The sequence below is a fragment of the Mauremys reevesii genome, linkage group 23 (genome assembly GCF_016161935.1).
Source record: "Mauremys reevesii isolate NIE-2019 linkage group 23, ASM1616193v1, whole genome shotgun sequence".
NCBI classification, from domain to species: domain Eukaryota; kingdom Metazoa; phylum Chordata; order Testudines; family Geoemydidae; genus Mauremys; species Mauremys reevesii.
In genome coordinates this window covers 3,984,986-3,997,088 of record NC_052645.1, presented here as the reverse complement: position 1 = coordinate 3,997,088, position 12,103 = coordinate 3,984,986, and the positions used below count along the sequence as shown (strand labels likewise).

The 12,103-nt window shown below is 47.4% G+C and overlaps 3 non-coding genes across 3 annotated transcripts; 1 reads left to right on the top strand and 2 right to left on the bottom strand.

Moving 5' to 3' along the window:
• Window positions 1-1,939: 1,939 nt before the first annotated feature.
• Window positions 1,940-2,011, bottom strand: TRNAQ-UUG. Its single transcript has one exon. It is a non-coding gene; the product is annotated as a tRNA-Gln (tRNA).
• Window positions 2,012-3,601: 1,590 nt separating this feature from the next.
• Window positions 3,602-3,674, bottom strand: TRNAF-GAA. Its single transcript has one exon. It is a non-coding gene; the product is annotated as a tRNA-Phe (tRNA).
• Window positions 3,675-4,519: 845 nt separating this feature from the next.
• TRNAR-CCU lies at window positions 4,520-4,592 on the top strand. Its single transcript has one exon. It is a non-coding gene; the product is annotated as a tRNA-Arg (tRNA).
• The last annotated feature ends 7,511 nt before the right edge of the window (window positions 4,593-12,103 follow it).

Here is a 12,103-nt window from a genome sequence, read left to right as displayed (position 1 = left end):
CATGATTTGAGGACTTCAATAAATCAGACATAGGTTAGGGGTTTGTTACAGGAGTGGGTGGGTGAGATTCTGTGGCCTGCATTGTGCAGGAGGTCAGACTAGATGATCATAATGGTCCTTTCTGACCTTAAGTCTATGAATCTATGAATCTATTCCCAAATTTGGAATATTGTGCACTTCAGAATGTGAATAGTGACCCCGTCTCCTTCCTGCACCTGCTCTACATTGCTCCACAGCAGCTTCTCCACCTGCAGAGTCACCCCAGCACTGCAGTGCAGCCGCCCAGGGTTCAGCAGGGGCCCCTGGCAAGGACAGTGGGTGCAGCTAACAGCCCAGTGTGCCTGGCCGTGAGGCAGCTGTAAAAAATCAACACTCCCCCCAGAAGTACAGAGACTGAATTCCCCAACTTTAACATCATGACCCCCTGTAGAAAGCCACACGTGTCAGTTGTAGTTTCACAGGGAGATGCAAAAATCAAGTGACACCAATTTTTAAGTTGAATAAATAAAGTTGAGGAGTTAGTTATTAACCTCCCAAAAATACACTAAAGATCCCTCAACATAACACCTGCAGGTGAAATATGAACAGAGACAAACCTTGTCAGCAAAGGCTCATTTCCCAAACGATCCTCAAAATGTTACTAATTCCCACCCCTCCTCCACAGGAGCTCTGTGCAGTGTAACTGTTCTGCAGGCAGCTTCCCATTCAATGCTGTTGTGGGACATTCCCAGGCCTGGAAATGTACCAACGACAGAATTTGAAGAGCAAACCTGGCTCCTCGCACCAGGCGGGATTTGAGTGTTTTGACCCTGTCATTTAGTCTTTGTCAATAGTACAGACGCCATGGGCAGGACTCCAGGCTCTGCTTGAGGGATCCTGGCACAGGGGCTGGTGGCGGGCAGAAAGGATTGTAGATTCTGACCTGAGCCCTGGAGAGGAGGTAATAAGTGAAGGGGGCATTTCTGACTCCTCCTCTCCCTGGACTGGAATTCTACATTCCACAGGCCAAATGGGGGGGTGACACCACTTGGTTAATGGAAACCAGTGCTCTAGGTGAAGCTTGAACTCACAACCTCAGCATAGCTCCTCTCAGCACTGCCCTATAAGTACTGTGCGCTAATCAATTGCGCCACTGGAGCACCTGTTAATTGTGATTCTCCGAGATCCCTAGGCTGATAAAGCCAAGGAGTGACCCCCAAAACATTCTCAGTGGAGCTGAGAGCAGGTAGCGACAAGTGTTGTACTCGGTGGGGTGGATTCTTCTTAAGGGTTCCAGGCCCCATTTGACCCTTTTGTTCTTCCCTGTGTAATAACAGAGCTGGTTAAGACTCAATGGAGAGTCTTGCTGCAGACCAACAGATCTGAAATCGCTGATAACCAGCTCTAAGCATTAGTCCTGCTTTGGGACAGTGTCTTTCATGCAAGAAACTGCCCAGTCTGCACTAGCAGTGAGGCTCCCTCACTAACAGCTGAAATCAGGGAGAGCTGTGTGAAGTGCAGGGCCCCAGGGCTGCCTGAACAGGGGGGAACAACACCCCAGGTGCCCAGAGGAGGAGAGGTGTATTGGGCTCCAGCCTGGGACTCTGCCTCCCTCCTGCCTAGCTCTGACTATGAAGCCTGGCCCTGGCCCTCCTTCCTTTAAAAGCCATGTGGGCAAGAGGAAGCGTGTGACAGCTGCAGGGACCAAAGTTGTGGACATCAGGTGAAGCAGCAAGAAACAACCATCCGGTCAACCCGCAGGAATCTCTAGCCAGACTGTTAAGTTCTAGGACCCCAACCTATAGCCGCCAGCCCATTGAACCAGCCGGACCAAAGACCTATCTCCAGTGGGCATCAGTCACCCAGCAGGAGGGAAAAAACTCACTCTAGTTGACCCTGAGAGAAAGTAGCCAAACACATTGAGCTCCAGGGCTTTGTAGCAAAGCAACGTATTGCCATGAGGTCCCACTGAGATTTGAACTCAGATTCCAGGATTCAAAGTCCTGAGTGCTGCCCATTACACCATGGGACCTGCTGCTATTTCATTTTCTAGACCCCTGTGACTCTTGGCTGGTTTGCACTCTGCACTTATTGCTTCCCACCATCAGCTTCCTCTCGCGGGACTCTCTCTCCTCCAGCGACTGTGGTCCTGCTCTACCGGATCCATGGGTCCTGCCCTGAGTCCCTGCATCCCCCTTCTTTGTCTCCATTCCCTGCAGGCTGCAAAAATGTCAGGGGAGGCTGCTCCTCCCTTCACTCGGTGCTCCTGCTCATATCGGCCAACTGCAGCCTCATCTCCTGGAACTCGGGCAGCTGTCGCTTGATCCGATCGTACAGTCACACGCTGACTGGCTCCCCTGCCTGGATGCTCTTGTGGAAATCCCACAGGTGACGCTGCAGGACTTGGCTCTGTTGGTTTCTTTAATGTTGTGGTGTTTCCCCAGCCACCGGAACAAAGCAGCCAACTCCTCCCTCACCGACTCCCACCAATCACCCTGGTTGCCACAGAACCCTCTGATGCTTTCCTGTTCTGCCAACACTGCCAGGCCTCACCCCCCTGCTCCTTTATCTTGCAAGCTCTGGATGTTCAGTTTCCAATATCCTCTGCCCTGGGTCAGGGAATTGCCCACATTGAGCACACGGTGAGAGCTGCGTGATCCGAACAGTCCATTGGCTCCACCCTGCACTGGGCTGTCGATGTGCTCTCCTTCACGTAAATCCGGTCAATGCGACTCCTGGCCTGTCCCCGCAGAAAGGTGTATCCCCTCTGCGGCTGGTGTGAGCTCGGGTCAGAGGAATAGGAGGTTACTGCCCACCCTCCACTGGTTCCACTACGGAGAAACACGTCCTCTAAGCCGACCTCACTACAGACCTGCGCCAGGCAGTGCTCATCATAGAAGAGTTTCCTCTGACAGTCGGGAAAACAGGACCAGCAGTCCTCAGGCTGGTGCAACAATTGAAAACCCCCCCCCCCCAACACCAAACACTGTGCGGTCTAGAAGAAGGGAGCCAGTTCCTTCATAGAACTTTCCTTTCATGCCTTAACTGGGGACCATACACACTAATATAGCAGTAACCAGTGCCACAGAGCACAAAGCCCACCAGTAATGCCCTCCCTGGTCGGAGCTCCACCACCTTCTGTACTCACACTGTGAATGTGAAGAACAAGACTCCAACCCCATCATTCTTCCCTGGCCTGGAGGACCAGAGAGATGGGCCCTTCCTCCAATCACCCTCTGCCCATCAAGCTACCCTAGAGTTGTTAATGTGCATTTCCTGAACACCCACCATGTCCAAGACCAGCTGCTCCAAGACACTGAACATCAAGTGCCTCCTCCTGGGCCCCCAACTCCCTTCCACATGGCCACTTTCACACCTGCCCCTTCCCTGGCACTGCCCTCCCTCAGCTGCACAGAAGAGTTTTCATCCTCTATACCTGCCTGTCACTGCCCAGCACCCCCTCTAGCACTCTCTTCCTGCCATATTGGGTCCACCAATAACTCACTTAGGAGAGATAGCTCCTGTCCCTCATTGTTAAATATCAGGCCAGCAGCCCACAATATCTTTTCCTATTGCAGAGCCCAAGCTCAGGGACCACTGTGCAAAGAGGGATGAAAGGGCCTGCCAAAGCCTGGGATTGAACCAGGGACCTTTAGATCTTCAGTCTAACGCTCTCCCAACTGAGCTACTTTGGCAGCTGTTTGGCAGTATTTTGGCCTGTTGCTTCTCTGTCTGGGATGTTGTTGTCAGCAGTTGCACACAAAAAGGACAGGAAAAGGAACGGCTGCTCCACACCCCACCGGAGGAACCCGGCGCCCTTAGCTGCTCCCCTCGCTCCCCCCCAGCTGTGCTACTGAGTGGAAGCGTCCTGTGCCCATAACACAGAGGTCGATCAATCAAAACCCTCTTCTGCCAGCACCGGGCCTCCTGCTTCTTACACTGGGCCTGCAAGCAAGGGGGCAGCTGGCACAGCGCCAAGAGTCTAACCTGTGAGGCAGGAGGCGGCTGACGCCCGCAGCCTGCTGGGGAGCTCCCAGAAGTTATTAAGGGACAGAGACTCCTCAATGCCCTTAGTAACAAGGGTTTGGGGGTCACCGAGGCCAGTAAGGGGGTCACTATGTCGGCCCTATAACCCTGGGTGTCAGGTCCTGTGCAGCTTTGATCTAGAGCTCGGATCCCAAGAACTGACCAGAAGCCCACAGCCTCCCCCTGGGTCAGCCCCACCTGGTTACTCCTTACAGGCCGACCTTACCCCCCTTCCAGCCCTGGATTCGCCCCCTAATCATCCTACTGCCACTCATAGCCACAGATGTGGAGGTGCTGAAGGAGGGAGGGGTGACTCTAGGGTGGGGTTCTTCTCTAACGATGGCTGGCAGAAAGGTGGTGCTCAGCTCTGTCAGCCACCTGCCCAGGTGCCTCGCTGCCAGGGGATGCAGACGTTTCTGTAAGGCCATTAAATGGGTATTTGGCTTCTGAGTGAATGTGAGGAATGTGCAATCCTGAGAGGGAATTTCCATCCTTCTTTCTGCTGCTCTTTAGGGCCCCAGTGGCCTAATGGATAAGGCATTGGCTTCCTAAGCCAGAAATTGTGGGTTCAAGTCCCATCTGGGGTGGCAAAACTCCTTCTTTCTTGTATATTGCAACAAAGCCTTGGTGTTATTTTCCCCAAGGAAGCTGGGAGACGTTTGAACCCAAAGTACTGGATCTTGGGAGCAATCCCCCAGAAACAGCATCTTCCACTTCACAAATCCTTTCTAGACCCATCAGTAGCAAACACTTAATACTAGTGTTTGTCTGAGAATAGAAGGAAGGGGAGTGTTTACTCCGACACCTCAGTGAGTGAAACAGACAGAAAGAGCAAGGCCGTCCTGAAAGAGAATGGATCTGTCTGGAGACAAAGCAGAACCTGAGAATGAGCAACAGTGTGAAAAGAAGAACTTCAAATGTGTGTTAGGTGTTAGATAGGTTGGTCTGACAAATTTCAAGAAAATACCAATGCTCGTAGACTGATGCGGACACTGGCTGCTACTGATCTTTTACTGAGAATTCATTGAGAAATATTTTCCTTAACTATGTTATGGAATATTAGGTGGGCTATGAAGGCACCATTCCTACTGCTTTCGCCCTTCGAGACAACACAGCTACATGGCATGCGGCCAGTGCTCACCTTCCAGTCAACTGCTAGAGAAGACAACACAGACAGTGTTGGAAAATCATAGTGCTAATGAAGCCTTTCCGTATTAGGCCTGAGTAAACCAAAGTTATGTTATGCTTGTCCAAACTGTGTTGGAAAGCTTACAGAACTCATTAGACTGAAGGCCGTGTATCTACCTAAGTCAGGTATTTCGCTTATCAGTTTTGTTTGGCTCCCCAAGTATATGTTGGCTCCCCAAGTGTATGCAGCTGCGTTCACATGTATGCATCCAAAGTATCTAGTACAAAGGGTCAACGGATGTATCTTGTGTCCCCTTCAGAATGACAAATGTATCCTCAACAGCTGTATGTCTCTTGTAGCCCCCACAAAATGATATATGTATCCTGCGTACCCAATTATCCACAGGGTCTATAGGTCAACCAAATGACGTAGACAAATGTAGGCTAAGTTGTTTGTTACCGGCTATAAAGGTAGGCCGTTTGGCCATGAAAGGTGTGTCTCTTTCTCTGGCACTAGCCGAGAGGAACACCCGCTCAGCTGACCGATCAATAAAGGGTGTGGTACTCGTCTTCCTGTCTCCGTGCCTCCTTGGTGTAATTAGGTAAGCTCCAGGGGGAAACGAGCCCTTTTGGCTAACAAATGGCGACTCCACGCCGGGACTTCTCTCCCTGTTGGGGGCGCTGACCGGCGGCCGAGGACGGCTCAGGAGAGTGGCCACCTTGAGCTATTGGTTTGCTCGAGCTCCGGGTCGCCGCAATCGGCCAGGACGGCTACGCCCCCTCCATAGAGAACTCCAAACGACACGGAGGCAAGACAGTACCAGAAGAGGGGAGTCCACCTGCCAGACGTGGCCACTCCGGGCGTGGTAAGTGCGTTACCTCCTGGGTTTGAGGATTAACGCCCCCGAAGTGCGGGTTGGACCTTGGGCCCCTAACGGTAAAGGAACCCACAAATAGGAAGGTGTGTGGGTAAAAGCTTTCTGGTTAAGGTACCTAGGTTCAGACACGGCTAATGAATAATTCCATTAACTCCACGAGTCCGTGGGCCATGCTGAACAATTACTGGGACTTAGAGCAGCCCCAGGGCTGGCTTTTCTTTTTGGTAGGGGTACTTTTGTTTCTTGTTCTATTGGTATGCTGGAAGCCAAAACTGTAATCGGGTCTAGGAGCGTGTGAACCCATCTTCTCTTCCCCCCCCTTCTTTTCCGTGTGGGTAAGGGACAGTCTAAACATTCCACCTCACCCCCTAAGGGTACCCCAGCATATTATATGTACGTACATTATGGTTCTAAAACCTGCAGGTATTTAGAGAATTGGAATCTTTATACGCGTGAAGATCCATCTAAACAATGCCCATTAAAAGGTACCTTTAATCTAGATAAGATCATATATCTCAGAGGAGCTTTTAATCACCAAAGAAAAGCCTCTGACACAGTGTGAGCAATTTGTCTAGAAATGGGTTAATTTAAAACTCAGCTTCGCCAAGAGATAAAAAGAGAAAGTTGTTTTATGCTCAAGGTCAAGCAAACCAAAGGCAGTACAAGTTACAGAACTGAGATTACATTTGCAAAGCTTAACTGTTTGGTGAGATCCAACAGTCTGACTTTGTGACGGATGCCGGTGCTGGTGTGGCTTGGTGACACTGGAGAAGCCAGAGGTAGCTGACCTGGACTAGAATCTCTGAAAGAGACACCGCAGGAGATTCCAGGGTGTAAAAGAACAGCCCTCCCAAGAGCGGAAGCATGTTGGAAATTCTGGACAAGCTGTATACAGGATAATCTCCCGTCCACCTATTCCCCTTTTCTGAATGTTATATACAGACGTGGCCAGTCTGGATATGTGTAAGTATGGGGCATTCGTATTTTTTATGAGTGATGTGGAAGCGTTCCCAACGCTCTCCATTGTTGTTTTATCATTTTAATGAAGCTTTAAAATTTGGTTATATGGTGTATTTTCTCTATCCTCCTGCAACGTCCTGCAGTGTCAGTTTGATCACCTGACATGAGGCATAAATTGGTAACAGAAATTTGTCACAGTTTGGTGAGCAATAGAGAATGGGGGAACCCTGTAGAATTTACACCATCTATTTGTTTTACCCTTGTTGTTTTATGTTTGTTTTATTTGGTTCTGTTGGTGTTATATGTTGAGGATTGCATAATTAAAGATGTGCCCATTCTCAGCTGCAGTAAGTCTGAGAACTGGAGAAGGGTTTAGCATTCCTCTCTCCACCCTGGTTGACCGGGACGGGTGGCAGGTGGATCTACCCCCAGTCATAGCAGGACTGGGCAATAGAGTAGTTGGAGAAAAGGAAAAAAATGTGTATTTGGTAATTAGAATTGAGCAATTAAGAGCATAGATCATGAACCAGGCAGCAACTCAAACCTGCGCCCAGGGCAAGTTGCAGGCCTTGAGACAGGACTTCCAGTTAGAAAAGGAAGCCCTGGCTAAGCAAGTACCAGTCCTTCAGGGACTTGTTAAAATGTAACCATTCGTGCTCAGCATATGCCGTAACAGCAGTGTGTTTGCTACAAGAGGCAATTAAATAGTTAACGCCAGTGGGCCATGCGTTTTGCCCAGGTGGCAAGCCTCACGAGGGAGGACTCGGGTCGTCTTGTGAATAAAATGTTTTGGGAAAAGACCAGAAGGGTGGGGGCAGAAGCCCATGAAAGAAACGGTTCAGCGCAAAAAAAAAAAAAAAAAAAAGGATCGGGCCCAGGCGGGCGGGCAACAGACAGAGAGCTTGGAGAACAGGTTGGAAACTTTTCAGGGTCTCGTGGAAGGAAGAAGTAAGTGAGTATAAGCATGGGGATTTCAAATACTCAGGAGGATATTTGGAATGGCGATTTGAATTGGTAAGTGGCTGTTGAAAGACAAAGCAAGTGATATAAGGAAAGAGCAAGTGATTTGAAGGAGAGTGAAGAGTTAACTCTGTAGTTGCTGGAGGGAATAGTAGTTGAACTTTGTAAAAATGCTAAAGAGAAAAGTTCTTGGTGTTTTTTTTTTAAATGTTTGTAAATAAATTCAGGCAAAGAAATTATTAGATTGCAATCATTTGGCTATGAACAATTTTGTTGAATTAGCTAAAGAATGTATACAGTGCTATGTAAATGAAAATTTATTAGGCTCTAAGGCATTATAAGTGGTGATGTTTTCTTTCAGTGTTTAAAAGCAGGAGTTAAAAGTAAAAAGCAAGCCAGAAAGTATCTGTATTAATGCAAATTATCTAACTGATAAGGTAAAAGCCACTGAAACCTGGGCTGCCTATAAAACATATACAAGAAAATATGGGGTAATTCCCCTGTTTTGCCTAAAATCAACAAGGGTATTTGTATATTTTAAGCAATAATTGACTGCCCAGAAGGGGTAGACCTTTGTTTTTGTCTTTCAGATAATCAAAGAAAACTAATGCCAGCTAAACAGCATACAACATACCATGATTTACTGGCAGAGTAAAAATTATGTTTTGTGTTCTATGTTCTGTCTTGTGGTGTCTGTCTCAAGTGGCCAGAATTGTTGTGTTTAATATTTTCATGGGATGGTCTGGTTTGAAATAAAGCAGAAGGCTTGAATTGAAATGCAGATATTTGTTTTGTTCAACTTAAAATACAAAGTGTTTGGATACATCAGAAAAATGTGATATACTAAAGTCTTATGTATTTTCTTAAGTAAAAGAAAAAACTGCATTGGCCAAATTGCATACTAACAGTCTTTGGAAGCAAGGACATAAAAAGTTAACCCACTACCCATATTGTACATGGGATCCTTCTGGCTACCTCAGATTTCTAGCCAGAGGGCTGGGGATGGTGGGAAGCTATTGAACTAGAGCTTGTATTAAATGAACTCATCAAAGTGGGTGTGCTTGTCCTGGCTTGTTGTTCCAAAGCTCTCTAATAAGGTTATTTTAGTAGAAGGGTATATGTGGCATACATTAAATAATAAGACTAATGTACTGTATAACACCAATGTGTATGTGTTCATTGTTAACAAAAGGTGTATAAGTAAAAAGTAAAAGTTTCCTTTGTAGGTTAAAAAAAAGGAAGCCAAAAAGGGGAAAAGGAAAAAGAACGAGTTAAATGAGAAAAACTTTAACTAGCAAGCTCAGTCCAAAAAAAAAAAAAAAAAAAAATACACTGACTTCGTTCAAGGACACTTGGCTAACAACCAGAAAAGGGGGGCTGTACAATCTGCAAAGACACTAATGCAATGTGTTAGGTTTCCTTTTTACACAGGTAAAGACGCACTACCCGAAGACCCTAGCAGCCCTGCCACTCCATGGAACCTGGAGACCGGATCAATGTACAGGTCCACCAACAAAAGACTGCTTTGGCTCCACGCTGGAAAGGCCCTTATTGAGTCCTGCTGATTACCAACACCGCTGTGAAGTGCCAAAGACTGACTGCTTGGACCCATGATTCTCACTGCAAAAAGACCCGTCCACATCAGGAGAACTCTCCTATATGATTAGCCTATTCCTTCTTCTAGCTCCACTGTGCCTTCTGGACAGCAGGGAAAAAGGACAAGGTGACGTGCTAGCTAACCTCTCCCTTGTCCGCTGACAGACCTACTGTGCCTTTGAACTTTTCTAGAAGAATCAAAAACCATTACAGGCTGGTGTATTCCTAATCCCTCCCCTGTAGAATGCTGAACTACAACTGTTTGGGGAAAGAAGAAAAAAAAACACTCACTCCACTGACATTGCCAAAGTCCAGGAATTCCTGACTAAAAGGACATTGAGAACTGACCCTGGTGAAGAAACCCGAGGAATTATACACTGGCAGAAAAAAAACTTGTGGGACCCATGTTTGGGAATGTGGAATTAATTGGATTTTGGGGTTTATTCTACAGGCTGCGCCCTGTGTTTTGGATAAATCCTTTAGTATGTATTGCCCTTCCTAATTGGATTTTAAATGACATTGTCTTTATCCAGTTTTCAGATCACTTTTACATACCCAGATTGCTCACAAGGGGCTGCCATTAGCTTAGCACAACAAAGAGCCTGGGTTATTTCCTCTGGAGAAAGGGGAATTGACCAGATCCCTGTGGGCTGGGGCCAATAGTGTTGCAGTCATCTGAATTATTTTTCAAAGCCAAGAATATGCTAAGAAATTGGGCCAACTAGAAAGGGCCACTAGCCTTATTTTTTTAAGCTCAGCTATCTTAAGTACAGGCTGGAGCTGGTGAGTTACATGTCATTTCCACCCTTAGTTCTATGACCCAGAAGTTACTGACAGAAATGGTGTTAAATATCACTAAGACTGGGAAGGCATTGCAGTGGGATCTAGTATGTTTAGAAATCCAGGATTTCCTGAATGACCAGCTGATGGCCATTTGGAGTAATCTTGAGTACCAGACTTGGCCCACTGCCCTTACAGACACATCTGAAGTACCATCTGATCTGTGGTCATGGAAACATATTTGGACACTTTCTGGATGAAAGTGTGTACATTTACAGTGCTCCTTCCAAGCATATGGACCGGTTAGGGTGGATGTGGGCTCCCACATACCGAATCCTGCCGGGTCCATGGGGAGGATGCATATGGGACTAAATTATTCACCGAGGCATCTGGGAAATTAAACCATTGAGTATGCCTACCTGAGTTATAGTCAGTGCCCCGATCCCTTAGTTGTTAAATGAACAAGGTTCCACTCTTTTGTCCATGCATTCATTCCTGGGTTGGGGGGACTAAGCTTAAAAGAGCAGTTGTAAATATTTCTGCAGAGCTTCATTGCTTTTTGGCCTCAAAGTGTGAGAAAACTCAGCCAAAAGGTTTGGTGAGTATTCTCAAAGGGGGGAGTTGTTGGAAAATTATAGTGCTAATGAAGCCTTTCCGTATTAGGCCTGAGTAAACCAAAGTTATGTTATGCTTGTCCAAACTGTGTTGGAAAGCTTACAGAACTCATTAGACTGAAGGCTGTGTATCTACCTAAGTCAGCTATTTTGCTTATCAGTTTTGTTTGGCTCCCCAAGTATATGTTGGCTCCCCAAGTGTATGCAGCTGCGTTCACATGTATGCATCCAAAGTATCTAGTACAAAGGGTCAACGGATGTATCTTGTGTCCCCTTCAGAATGACAAATGTATCCTCAACAGATGTATCTTGTAGCCCCCACAAAATGATATATGTATCCTGCGTATACAATTATCCCTAATAGATGCATGTACAGGTTCTACAGGTCAACCAAATGACGTAGACAAACGTAGGCTAAGTTGTTTGTTTCGGGGTATAAAGGTAGGCCCATCTGGCCATGTAAGGTGTGTCTCTTTCTCTGGCACTAGCCGAGAGGAACACCCGCTCAGCTGACCGATCAATAAAGGGTGTGGTACTTGTCTTCCTGTCTCCGTGCCTCCTTGGTGTAATTAGGTAAGCTCCGGGGGGAAAACGAGCCCTTTTGGCTAACACTATTATCCTCACTAGGATCTGATTTCCAAATTTTGAGGAATGACTTTTTGCCTCTAACAGCCTCCAGTACTCGGCCGTTTACCTAGAGTGGCGTTCTGCTGGTCGTCCTATTGTCGTTTCTGATTTAGGGCAAACGTTTCATCTGAGCCTCTAATTGCAGTGTTTTTCAACAGTCTGCATGCTGCTTGCAGGCACCTAACACTTGTGACAGCAGCTCCTTTTAATTCCCACCTAACCATCTGTACTTATGCCGATAGGTCGACTTTAGGTCTTTAACTTTGAGCGGTAGCTGAGAAGATGGTAAATCGGGCAGAAACCCATTCGACAAACCTCTTCATTTCCTTGTTATTTCCTGACTTCTTCATTCATCCCCTTTTCCTTATTTCCTGGCTGAGGCGGCGGCCTGCCAGGGAGCTCCCCGGCACCTCTGGCTGCCTGGGCTGAAGGCAAGAGGCAGGCCTGGGGGTGGTGAGGGCCTCTTGTCCCGTAATGAGGCCGTAGTGCTTCCTGGTCCCCTTTTCCCACCCACACCGGCAGGCGGCTGCTGCGGGAGAACACGAGGGAGGCTCT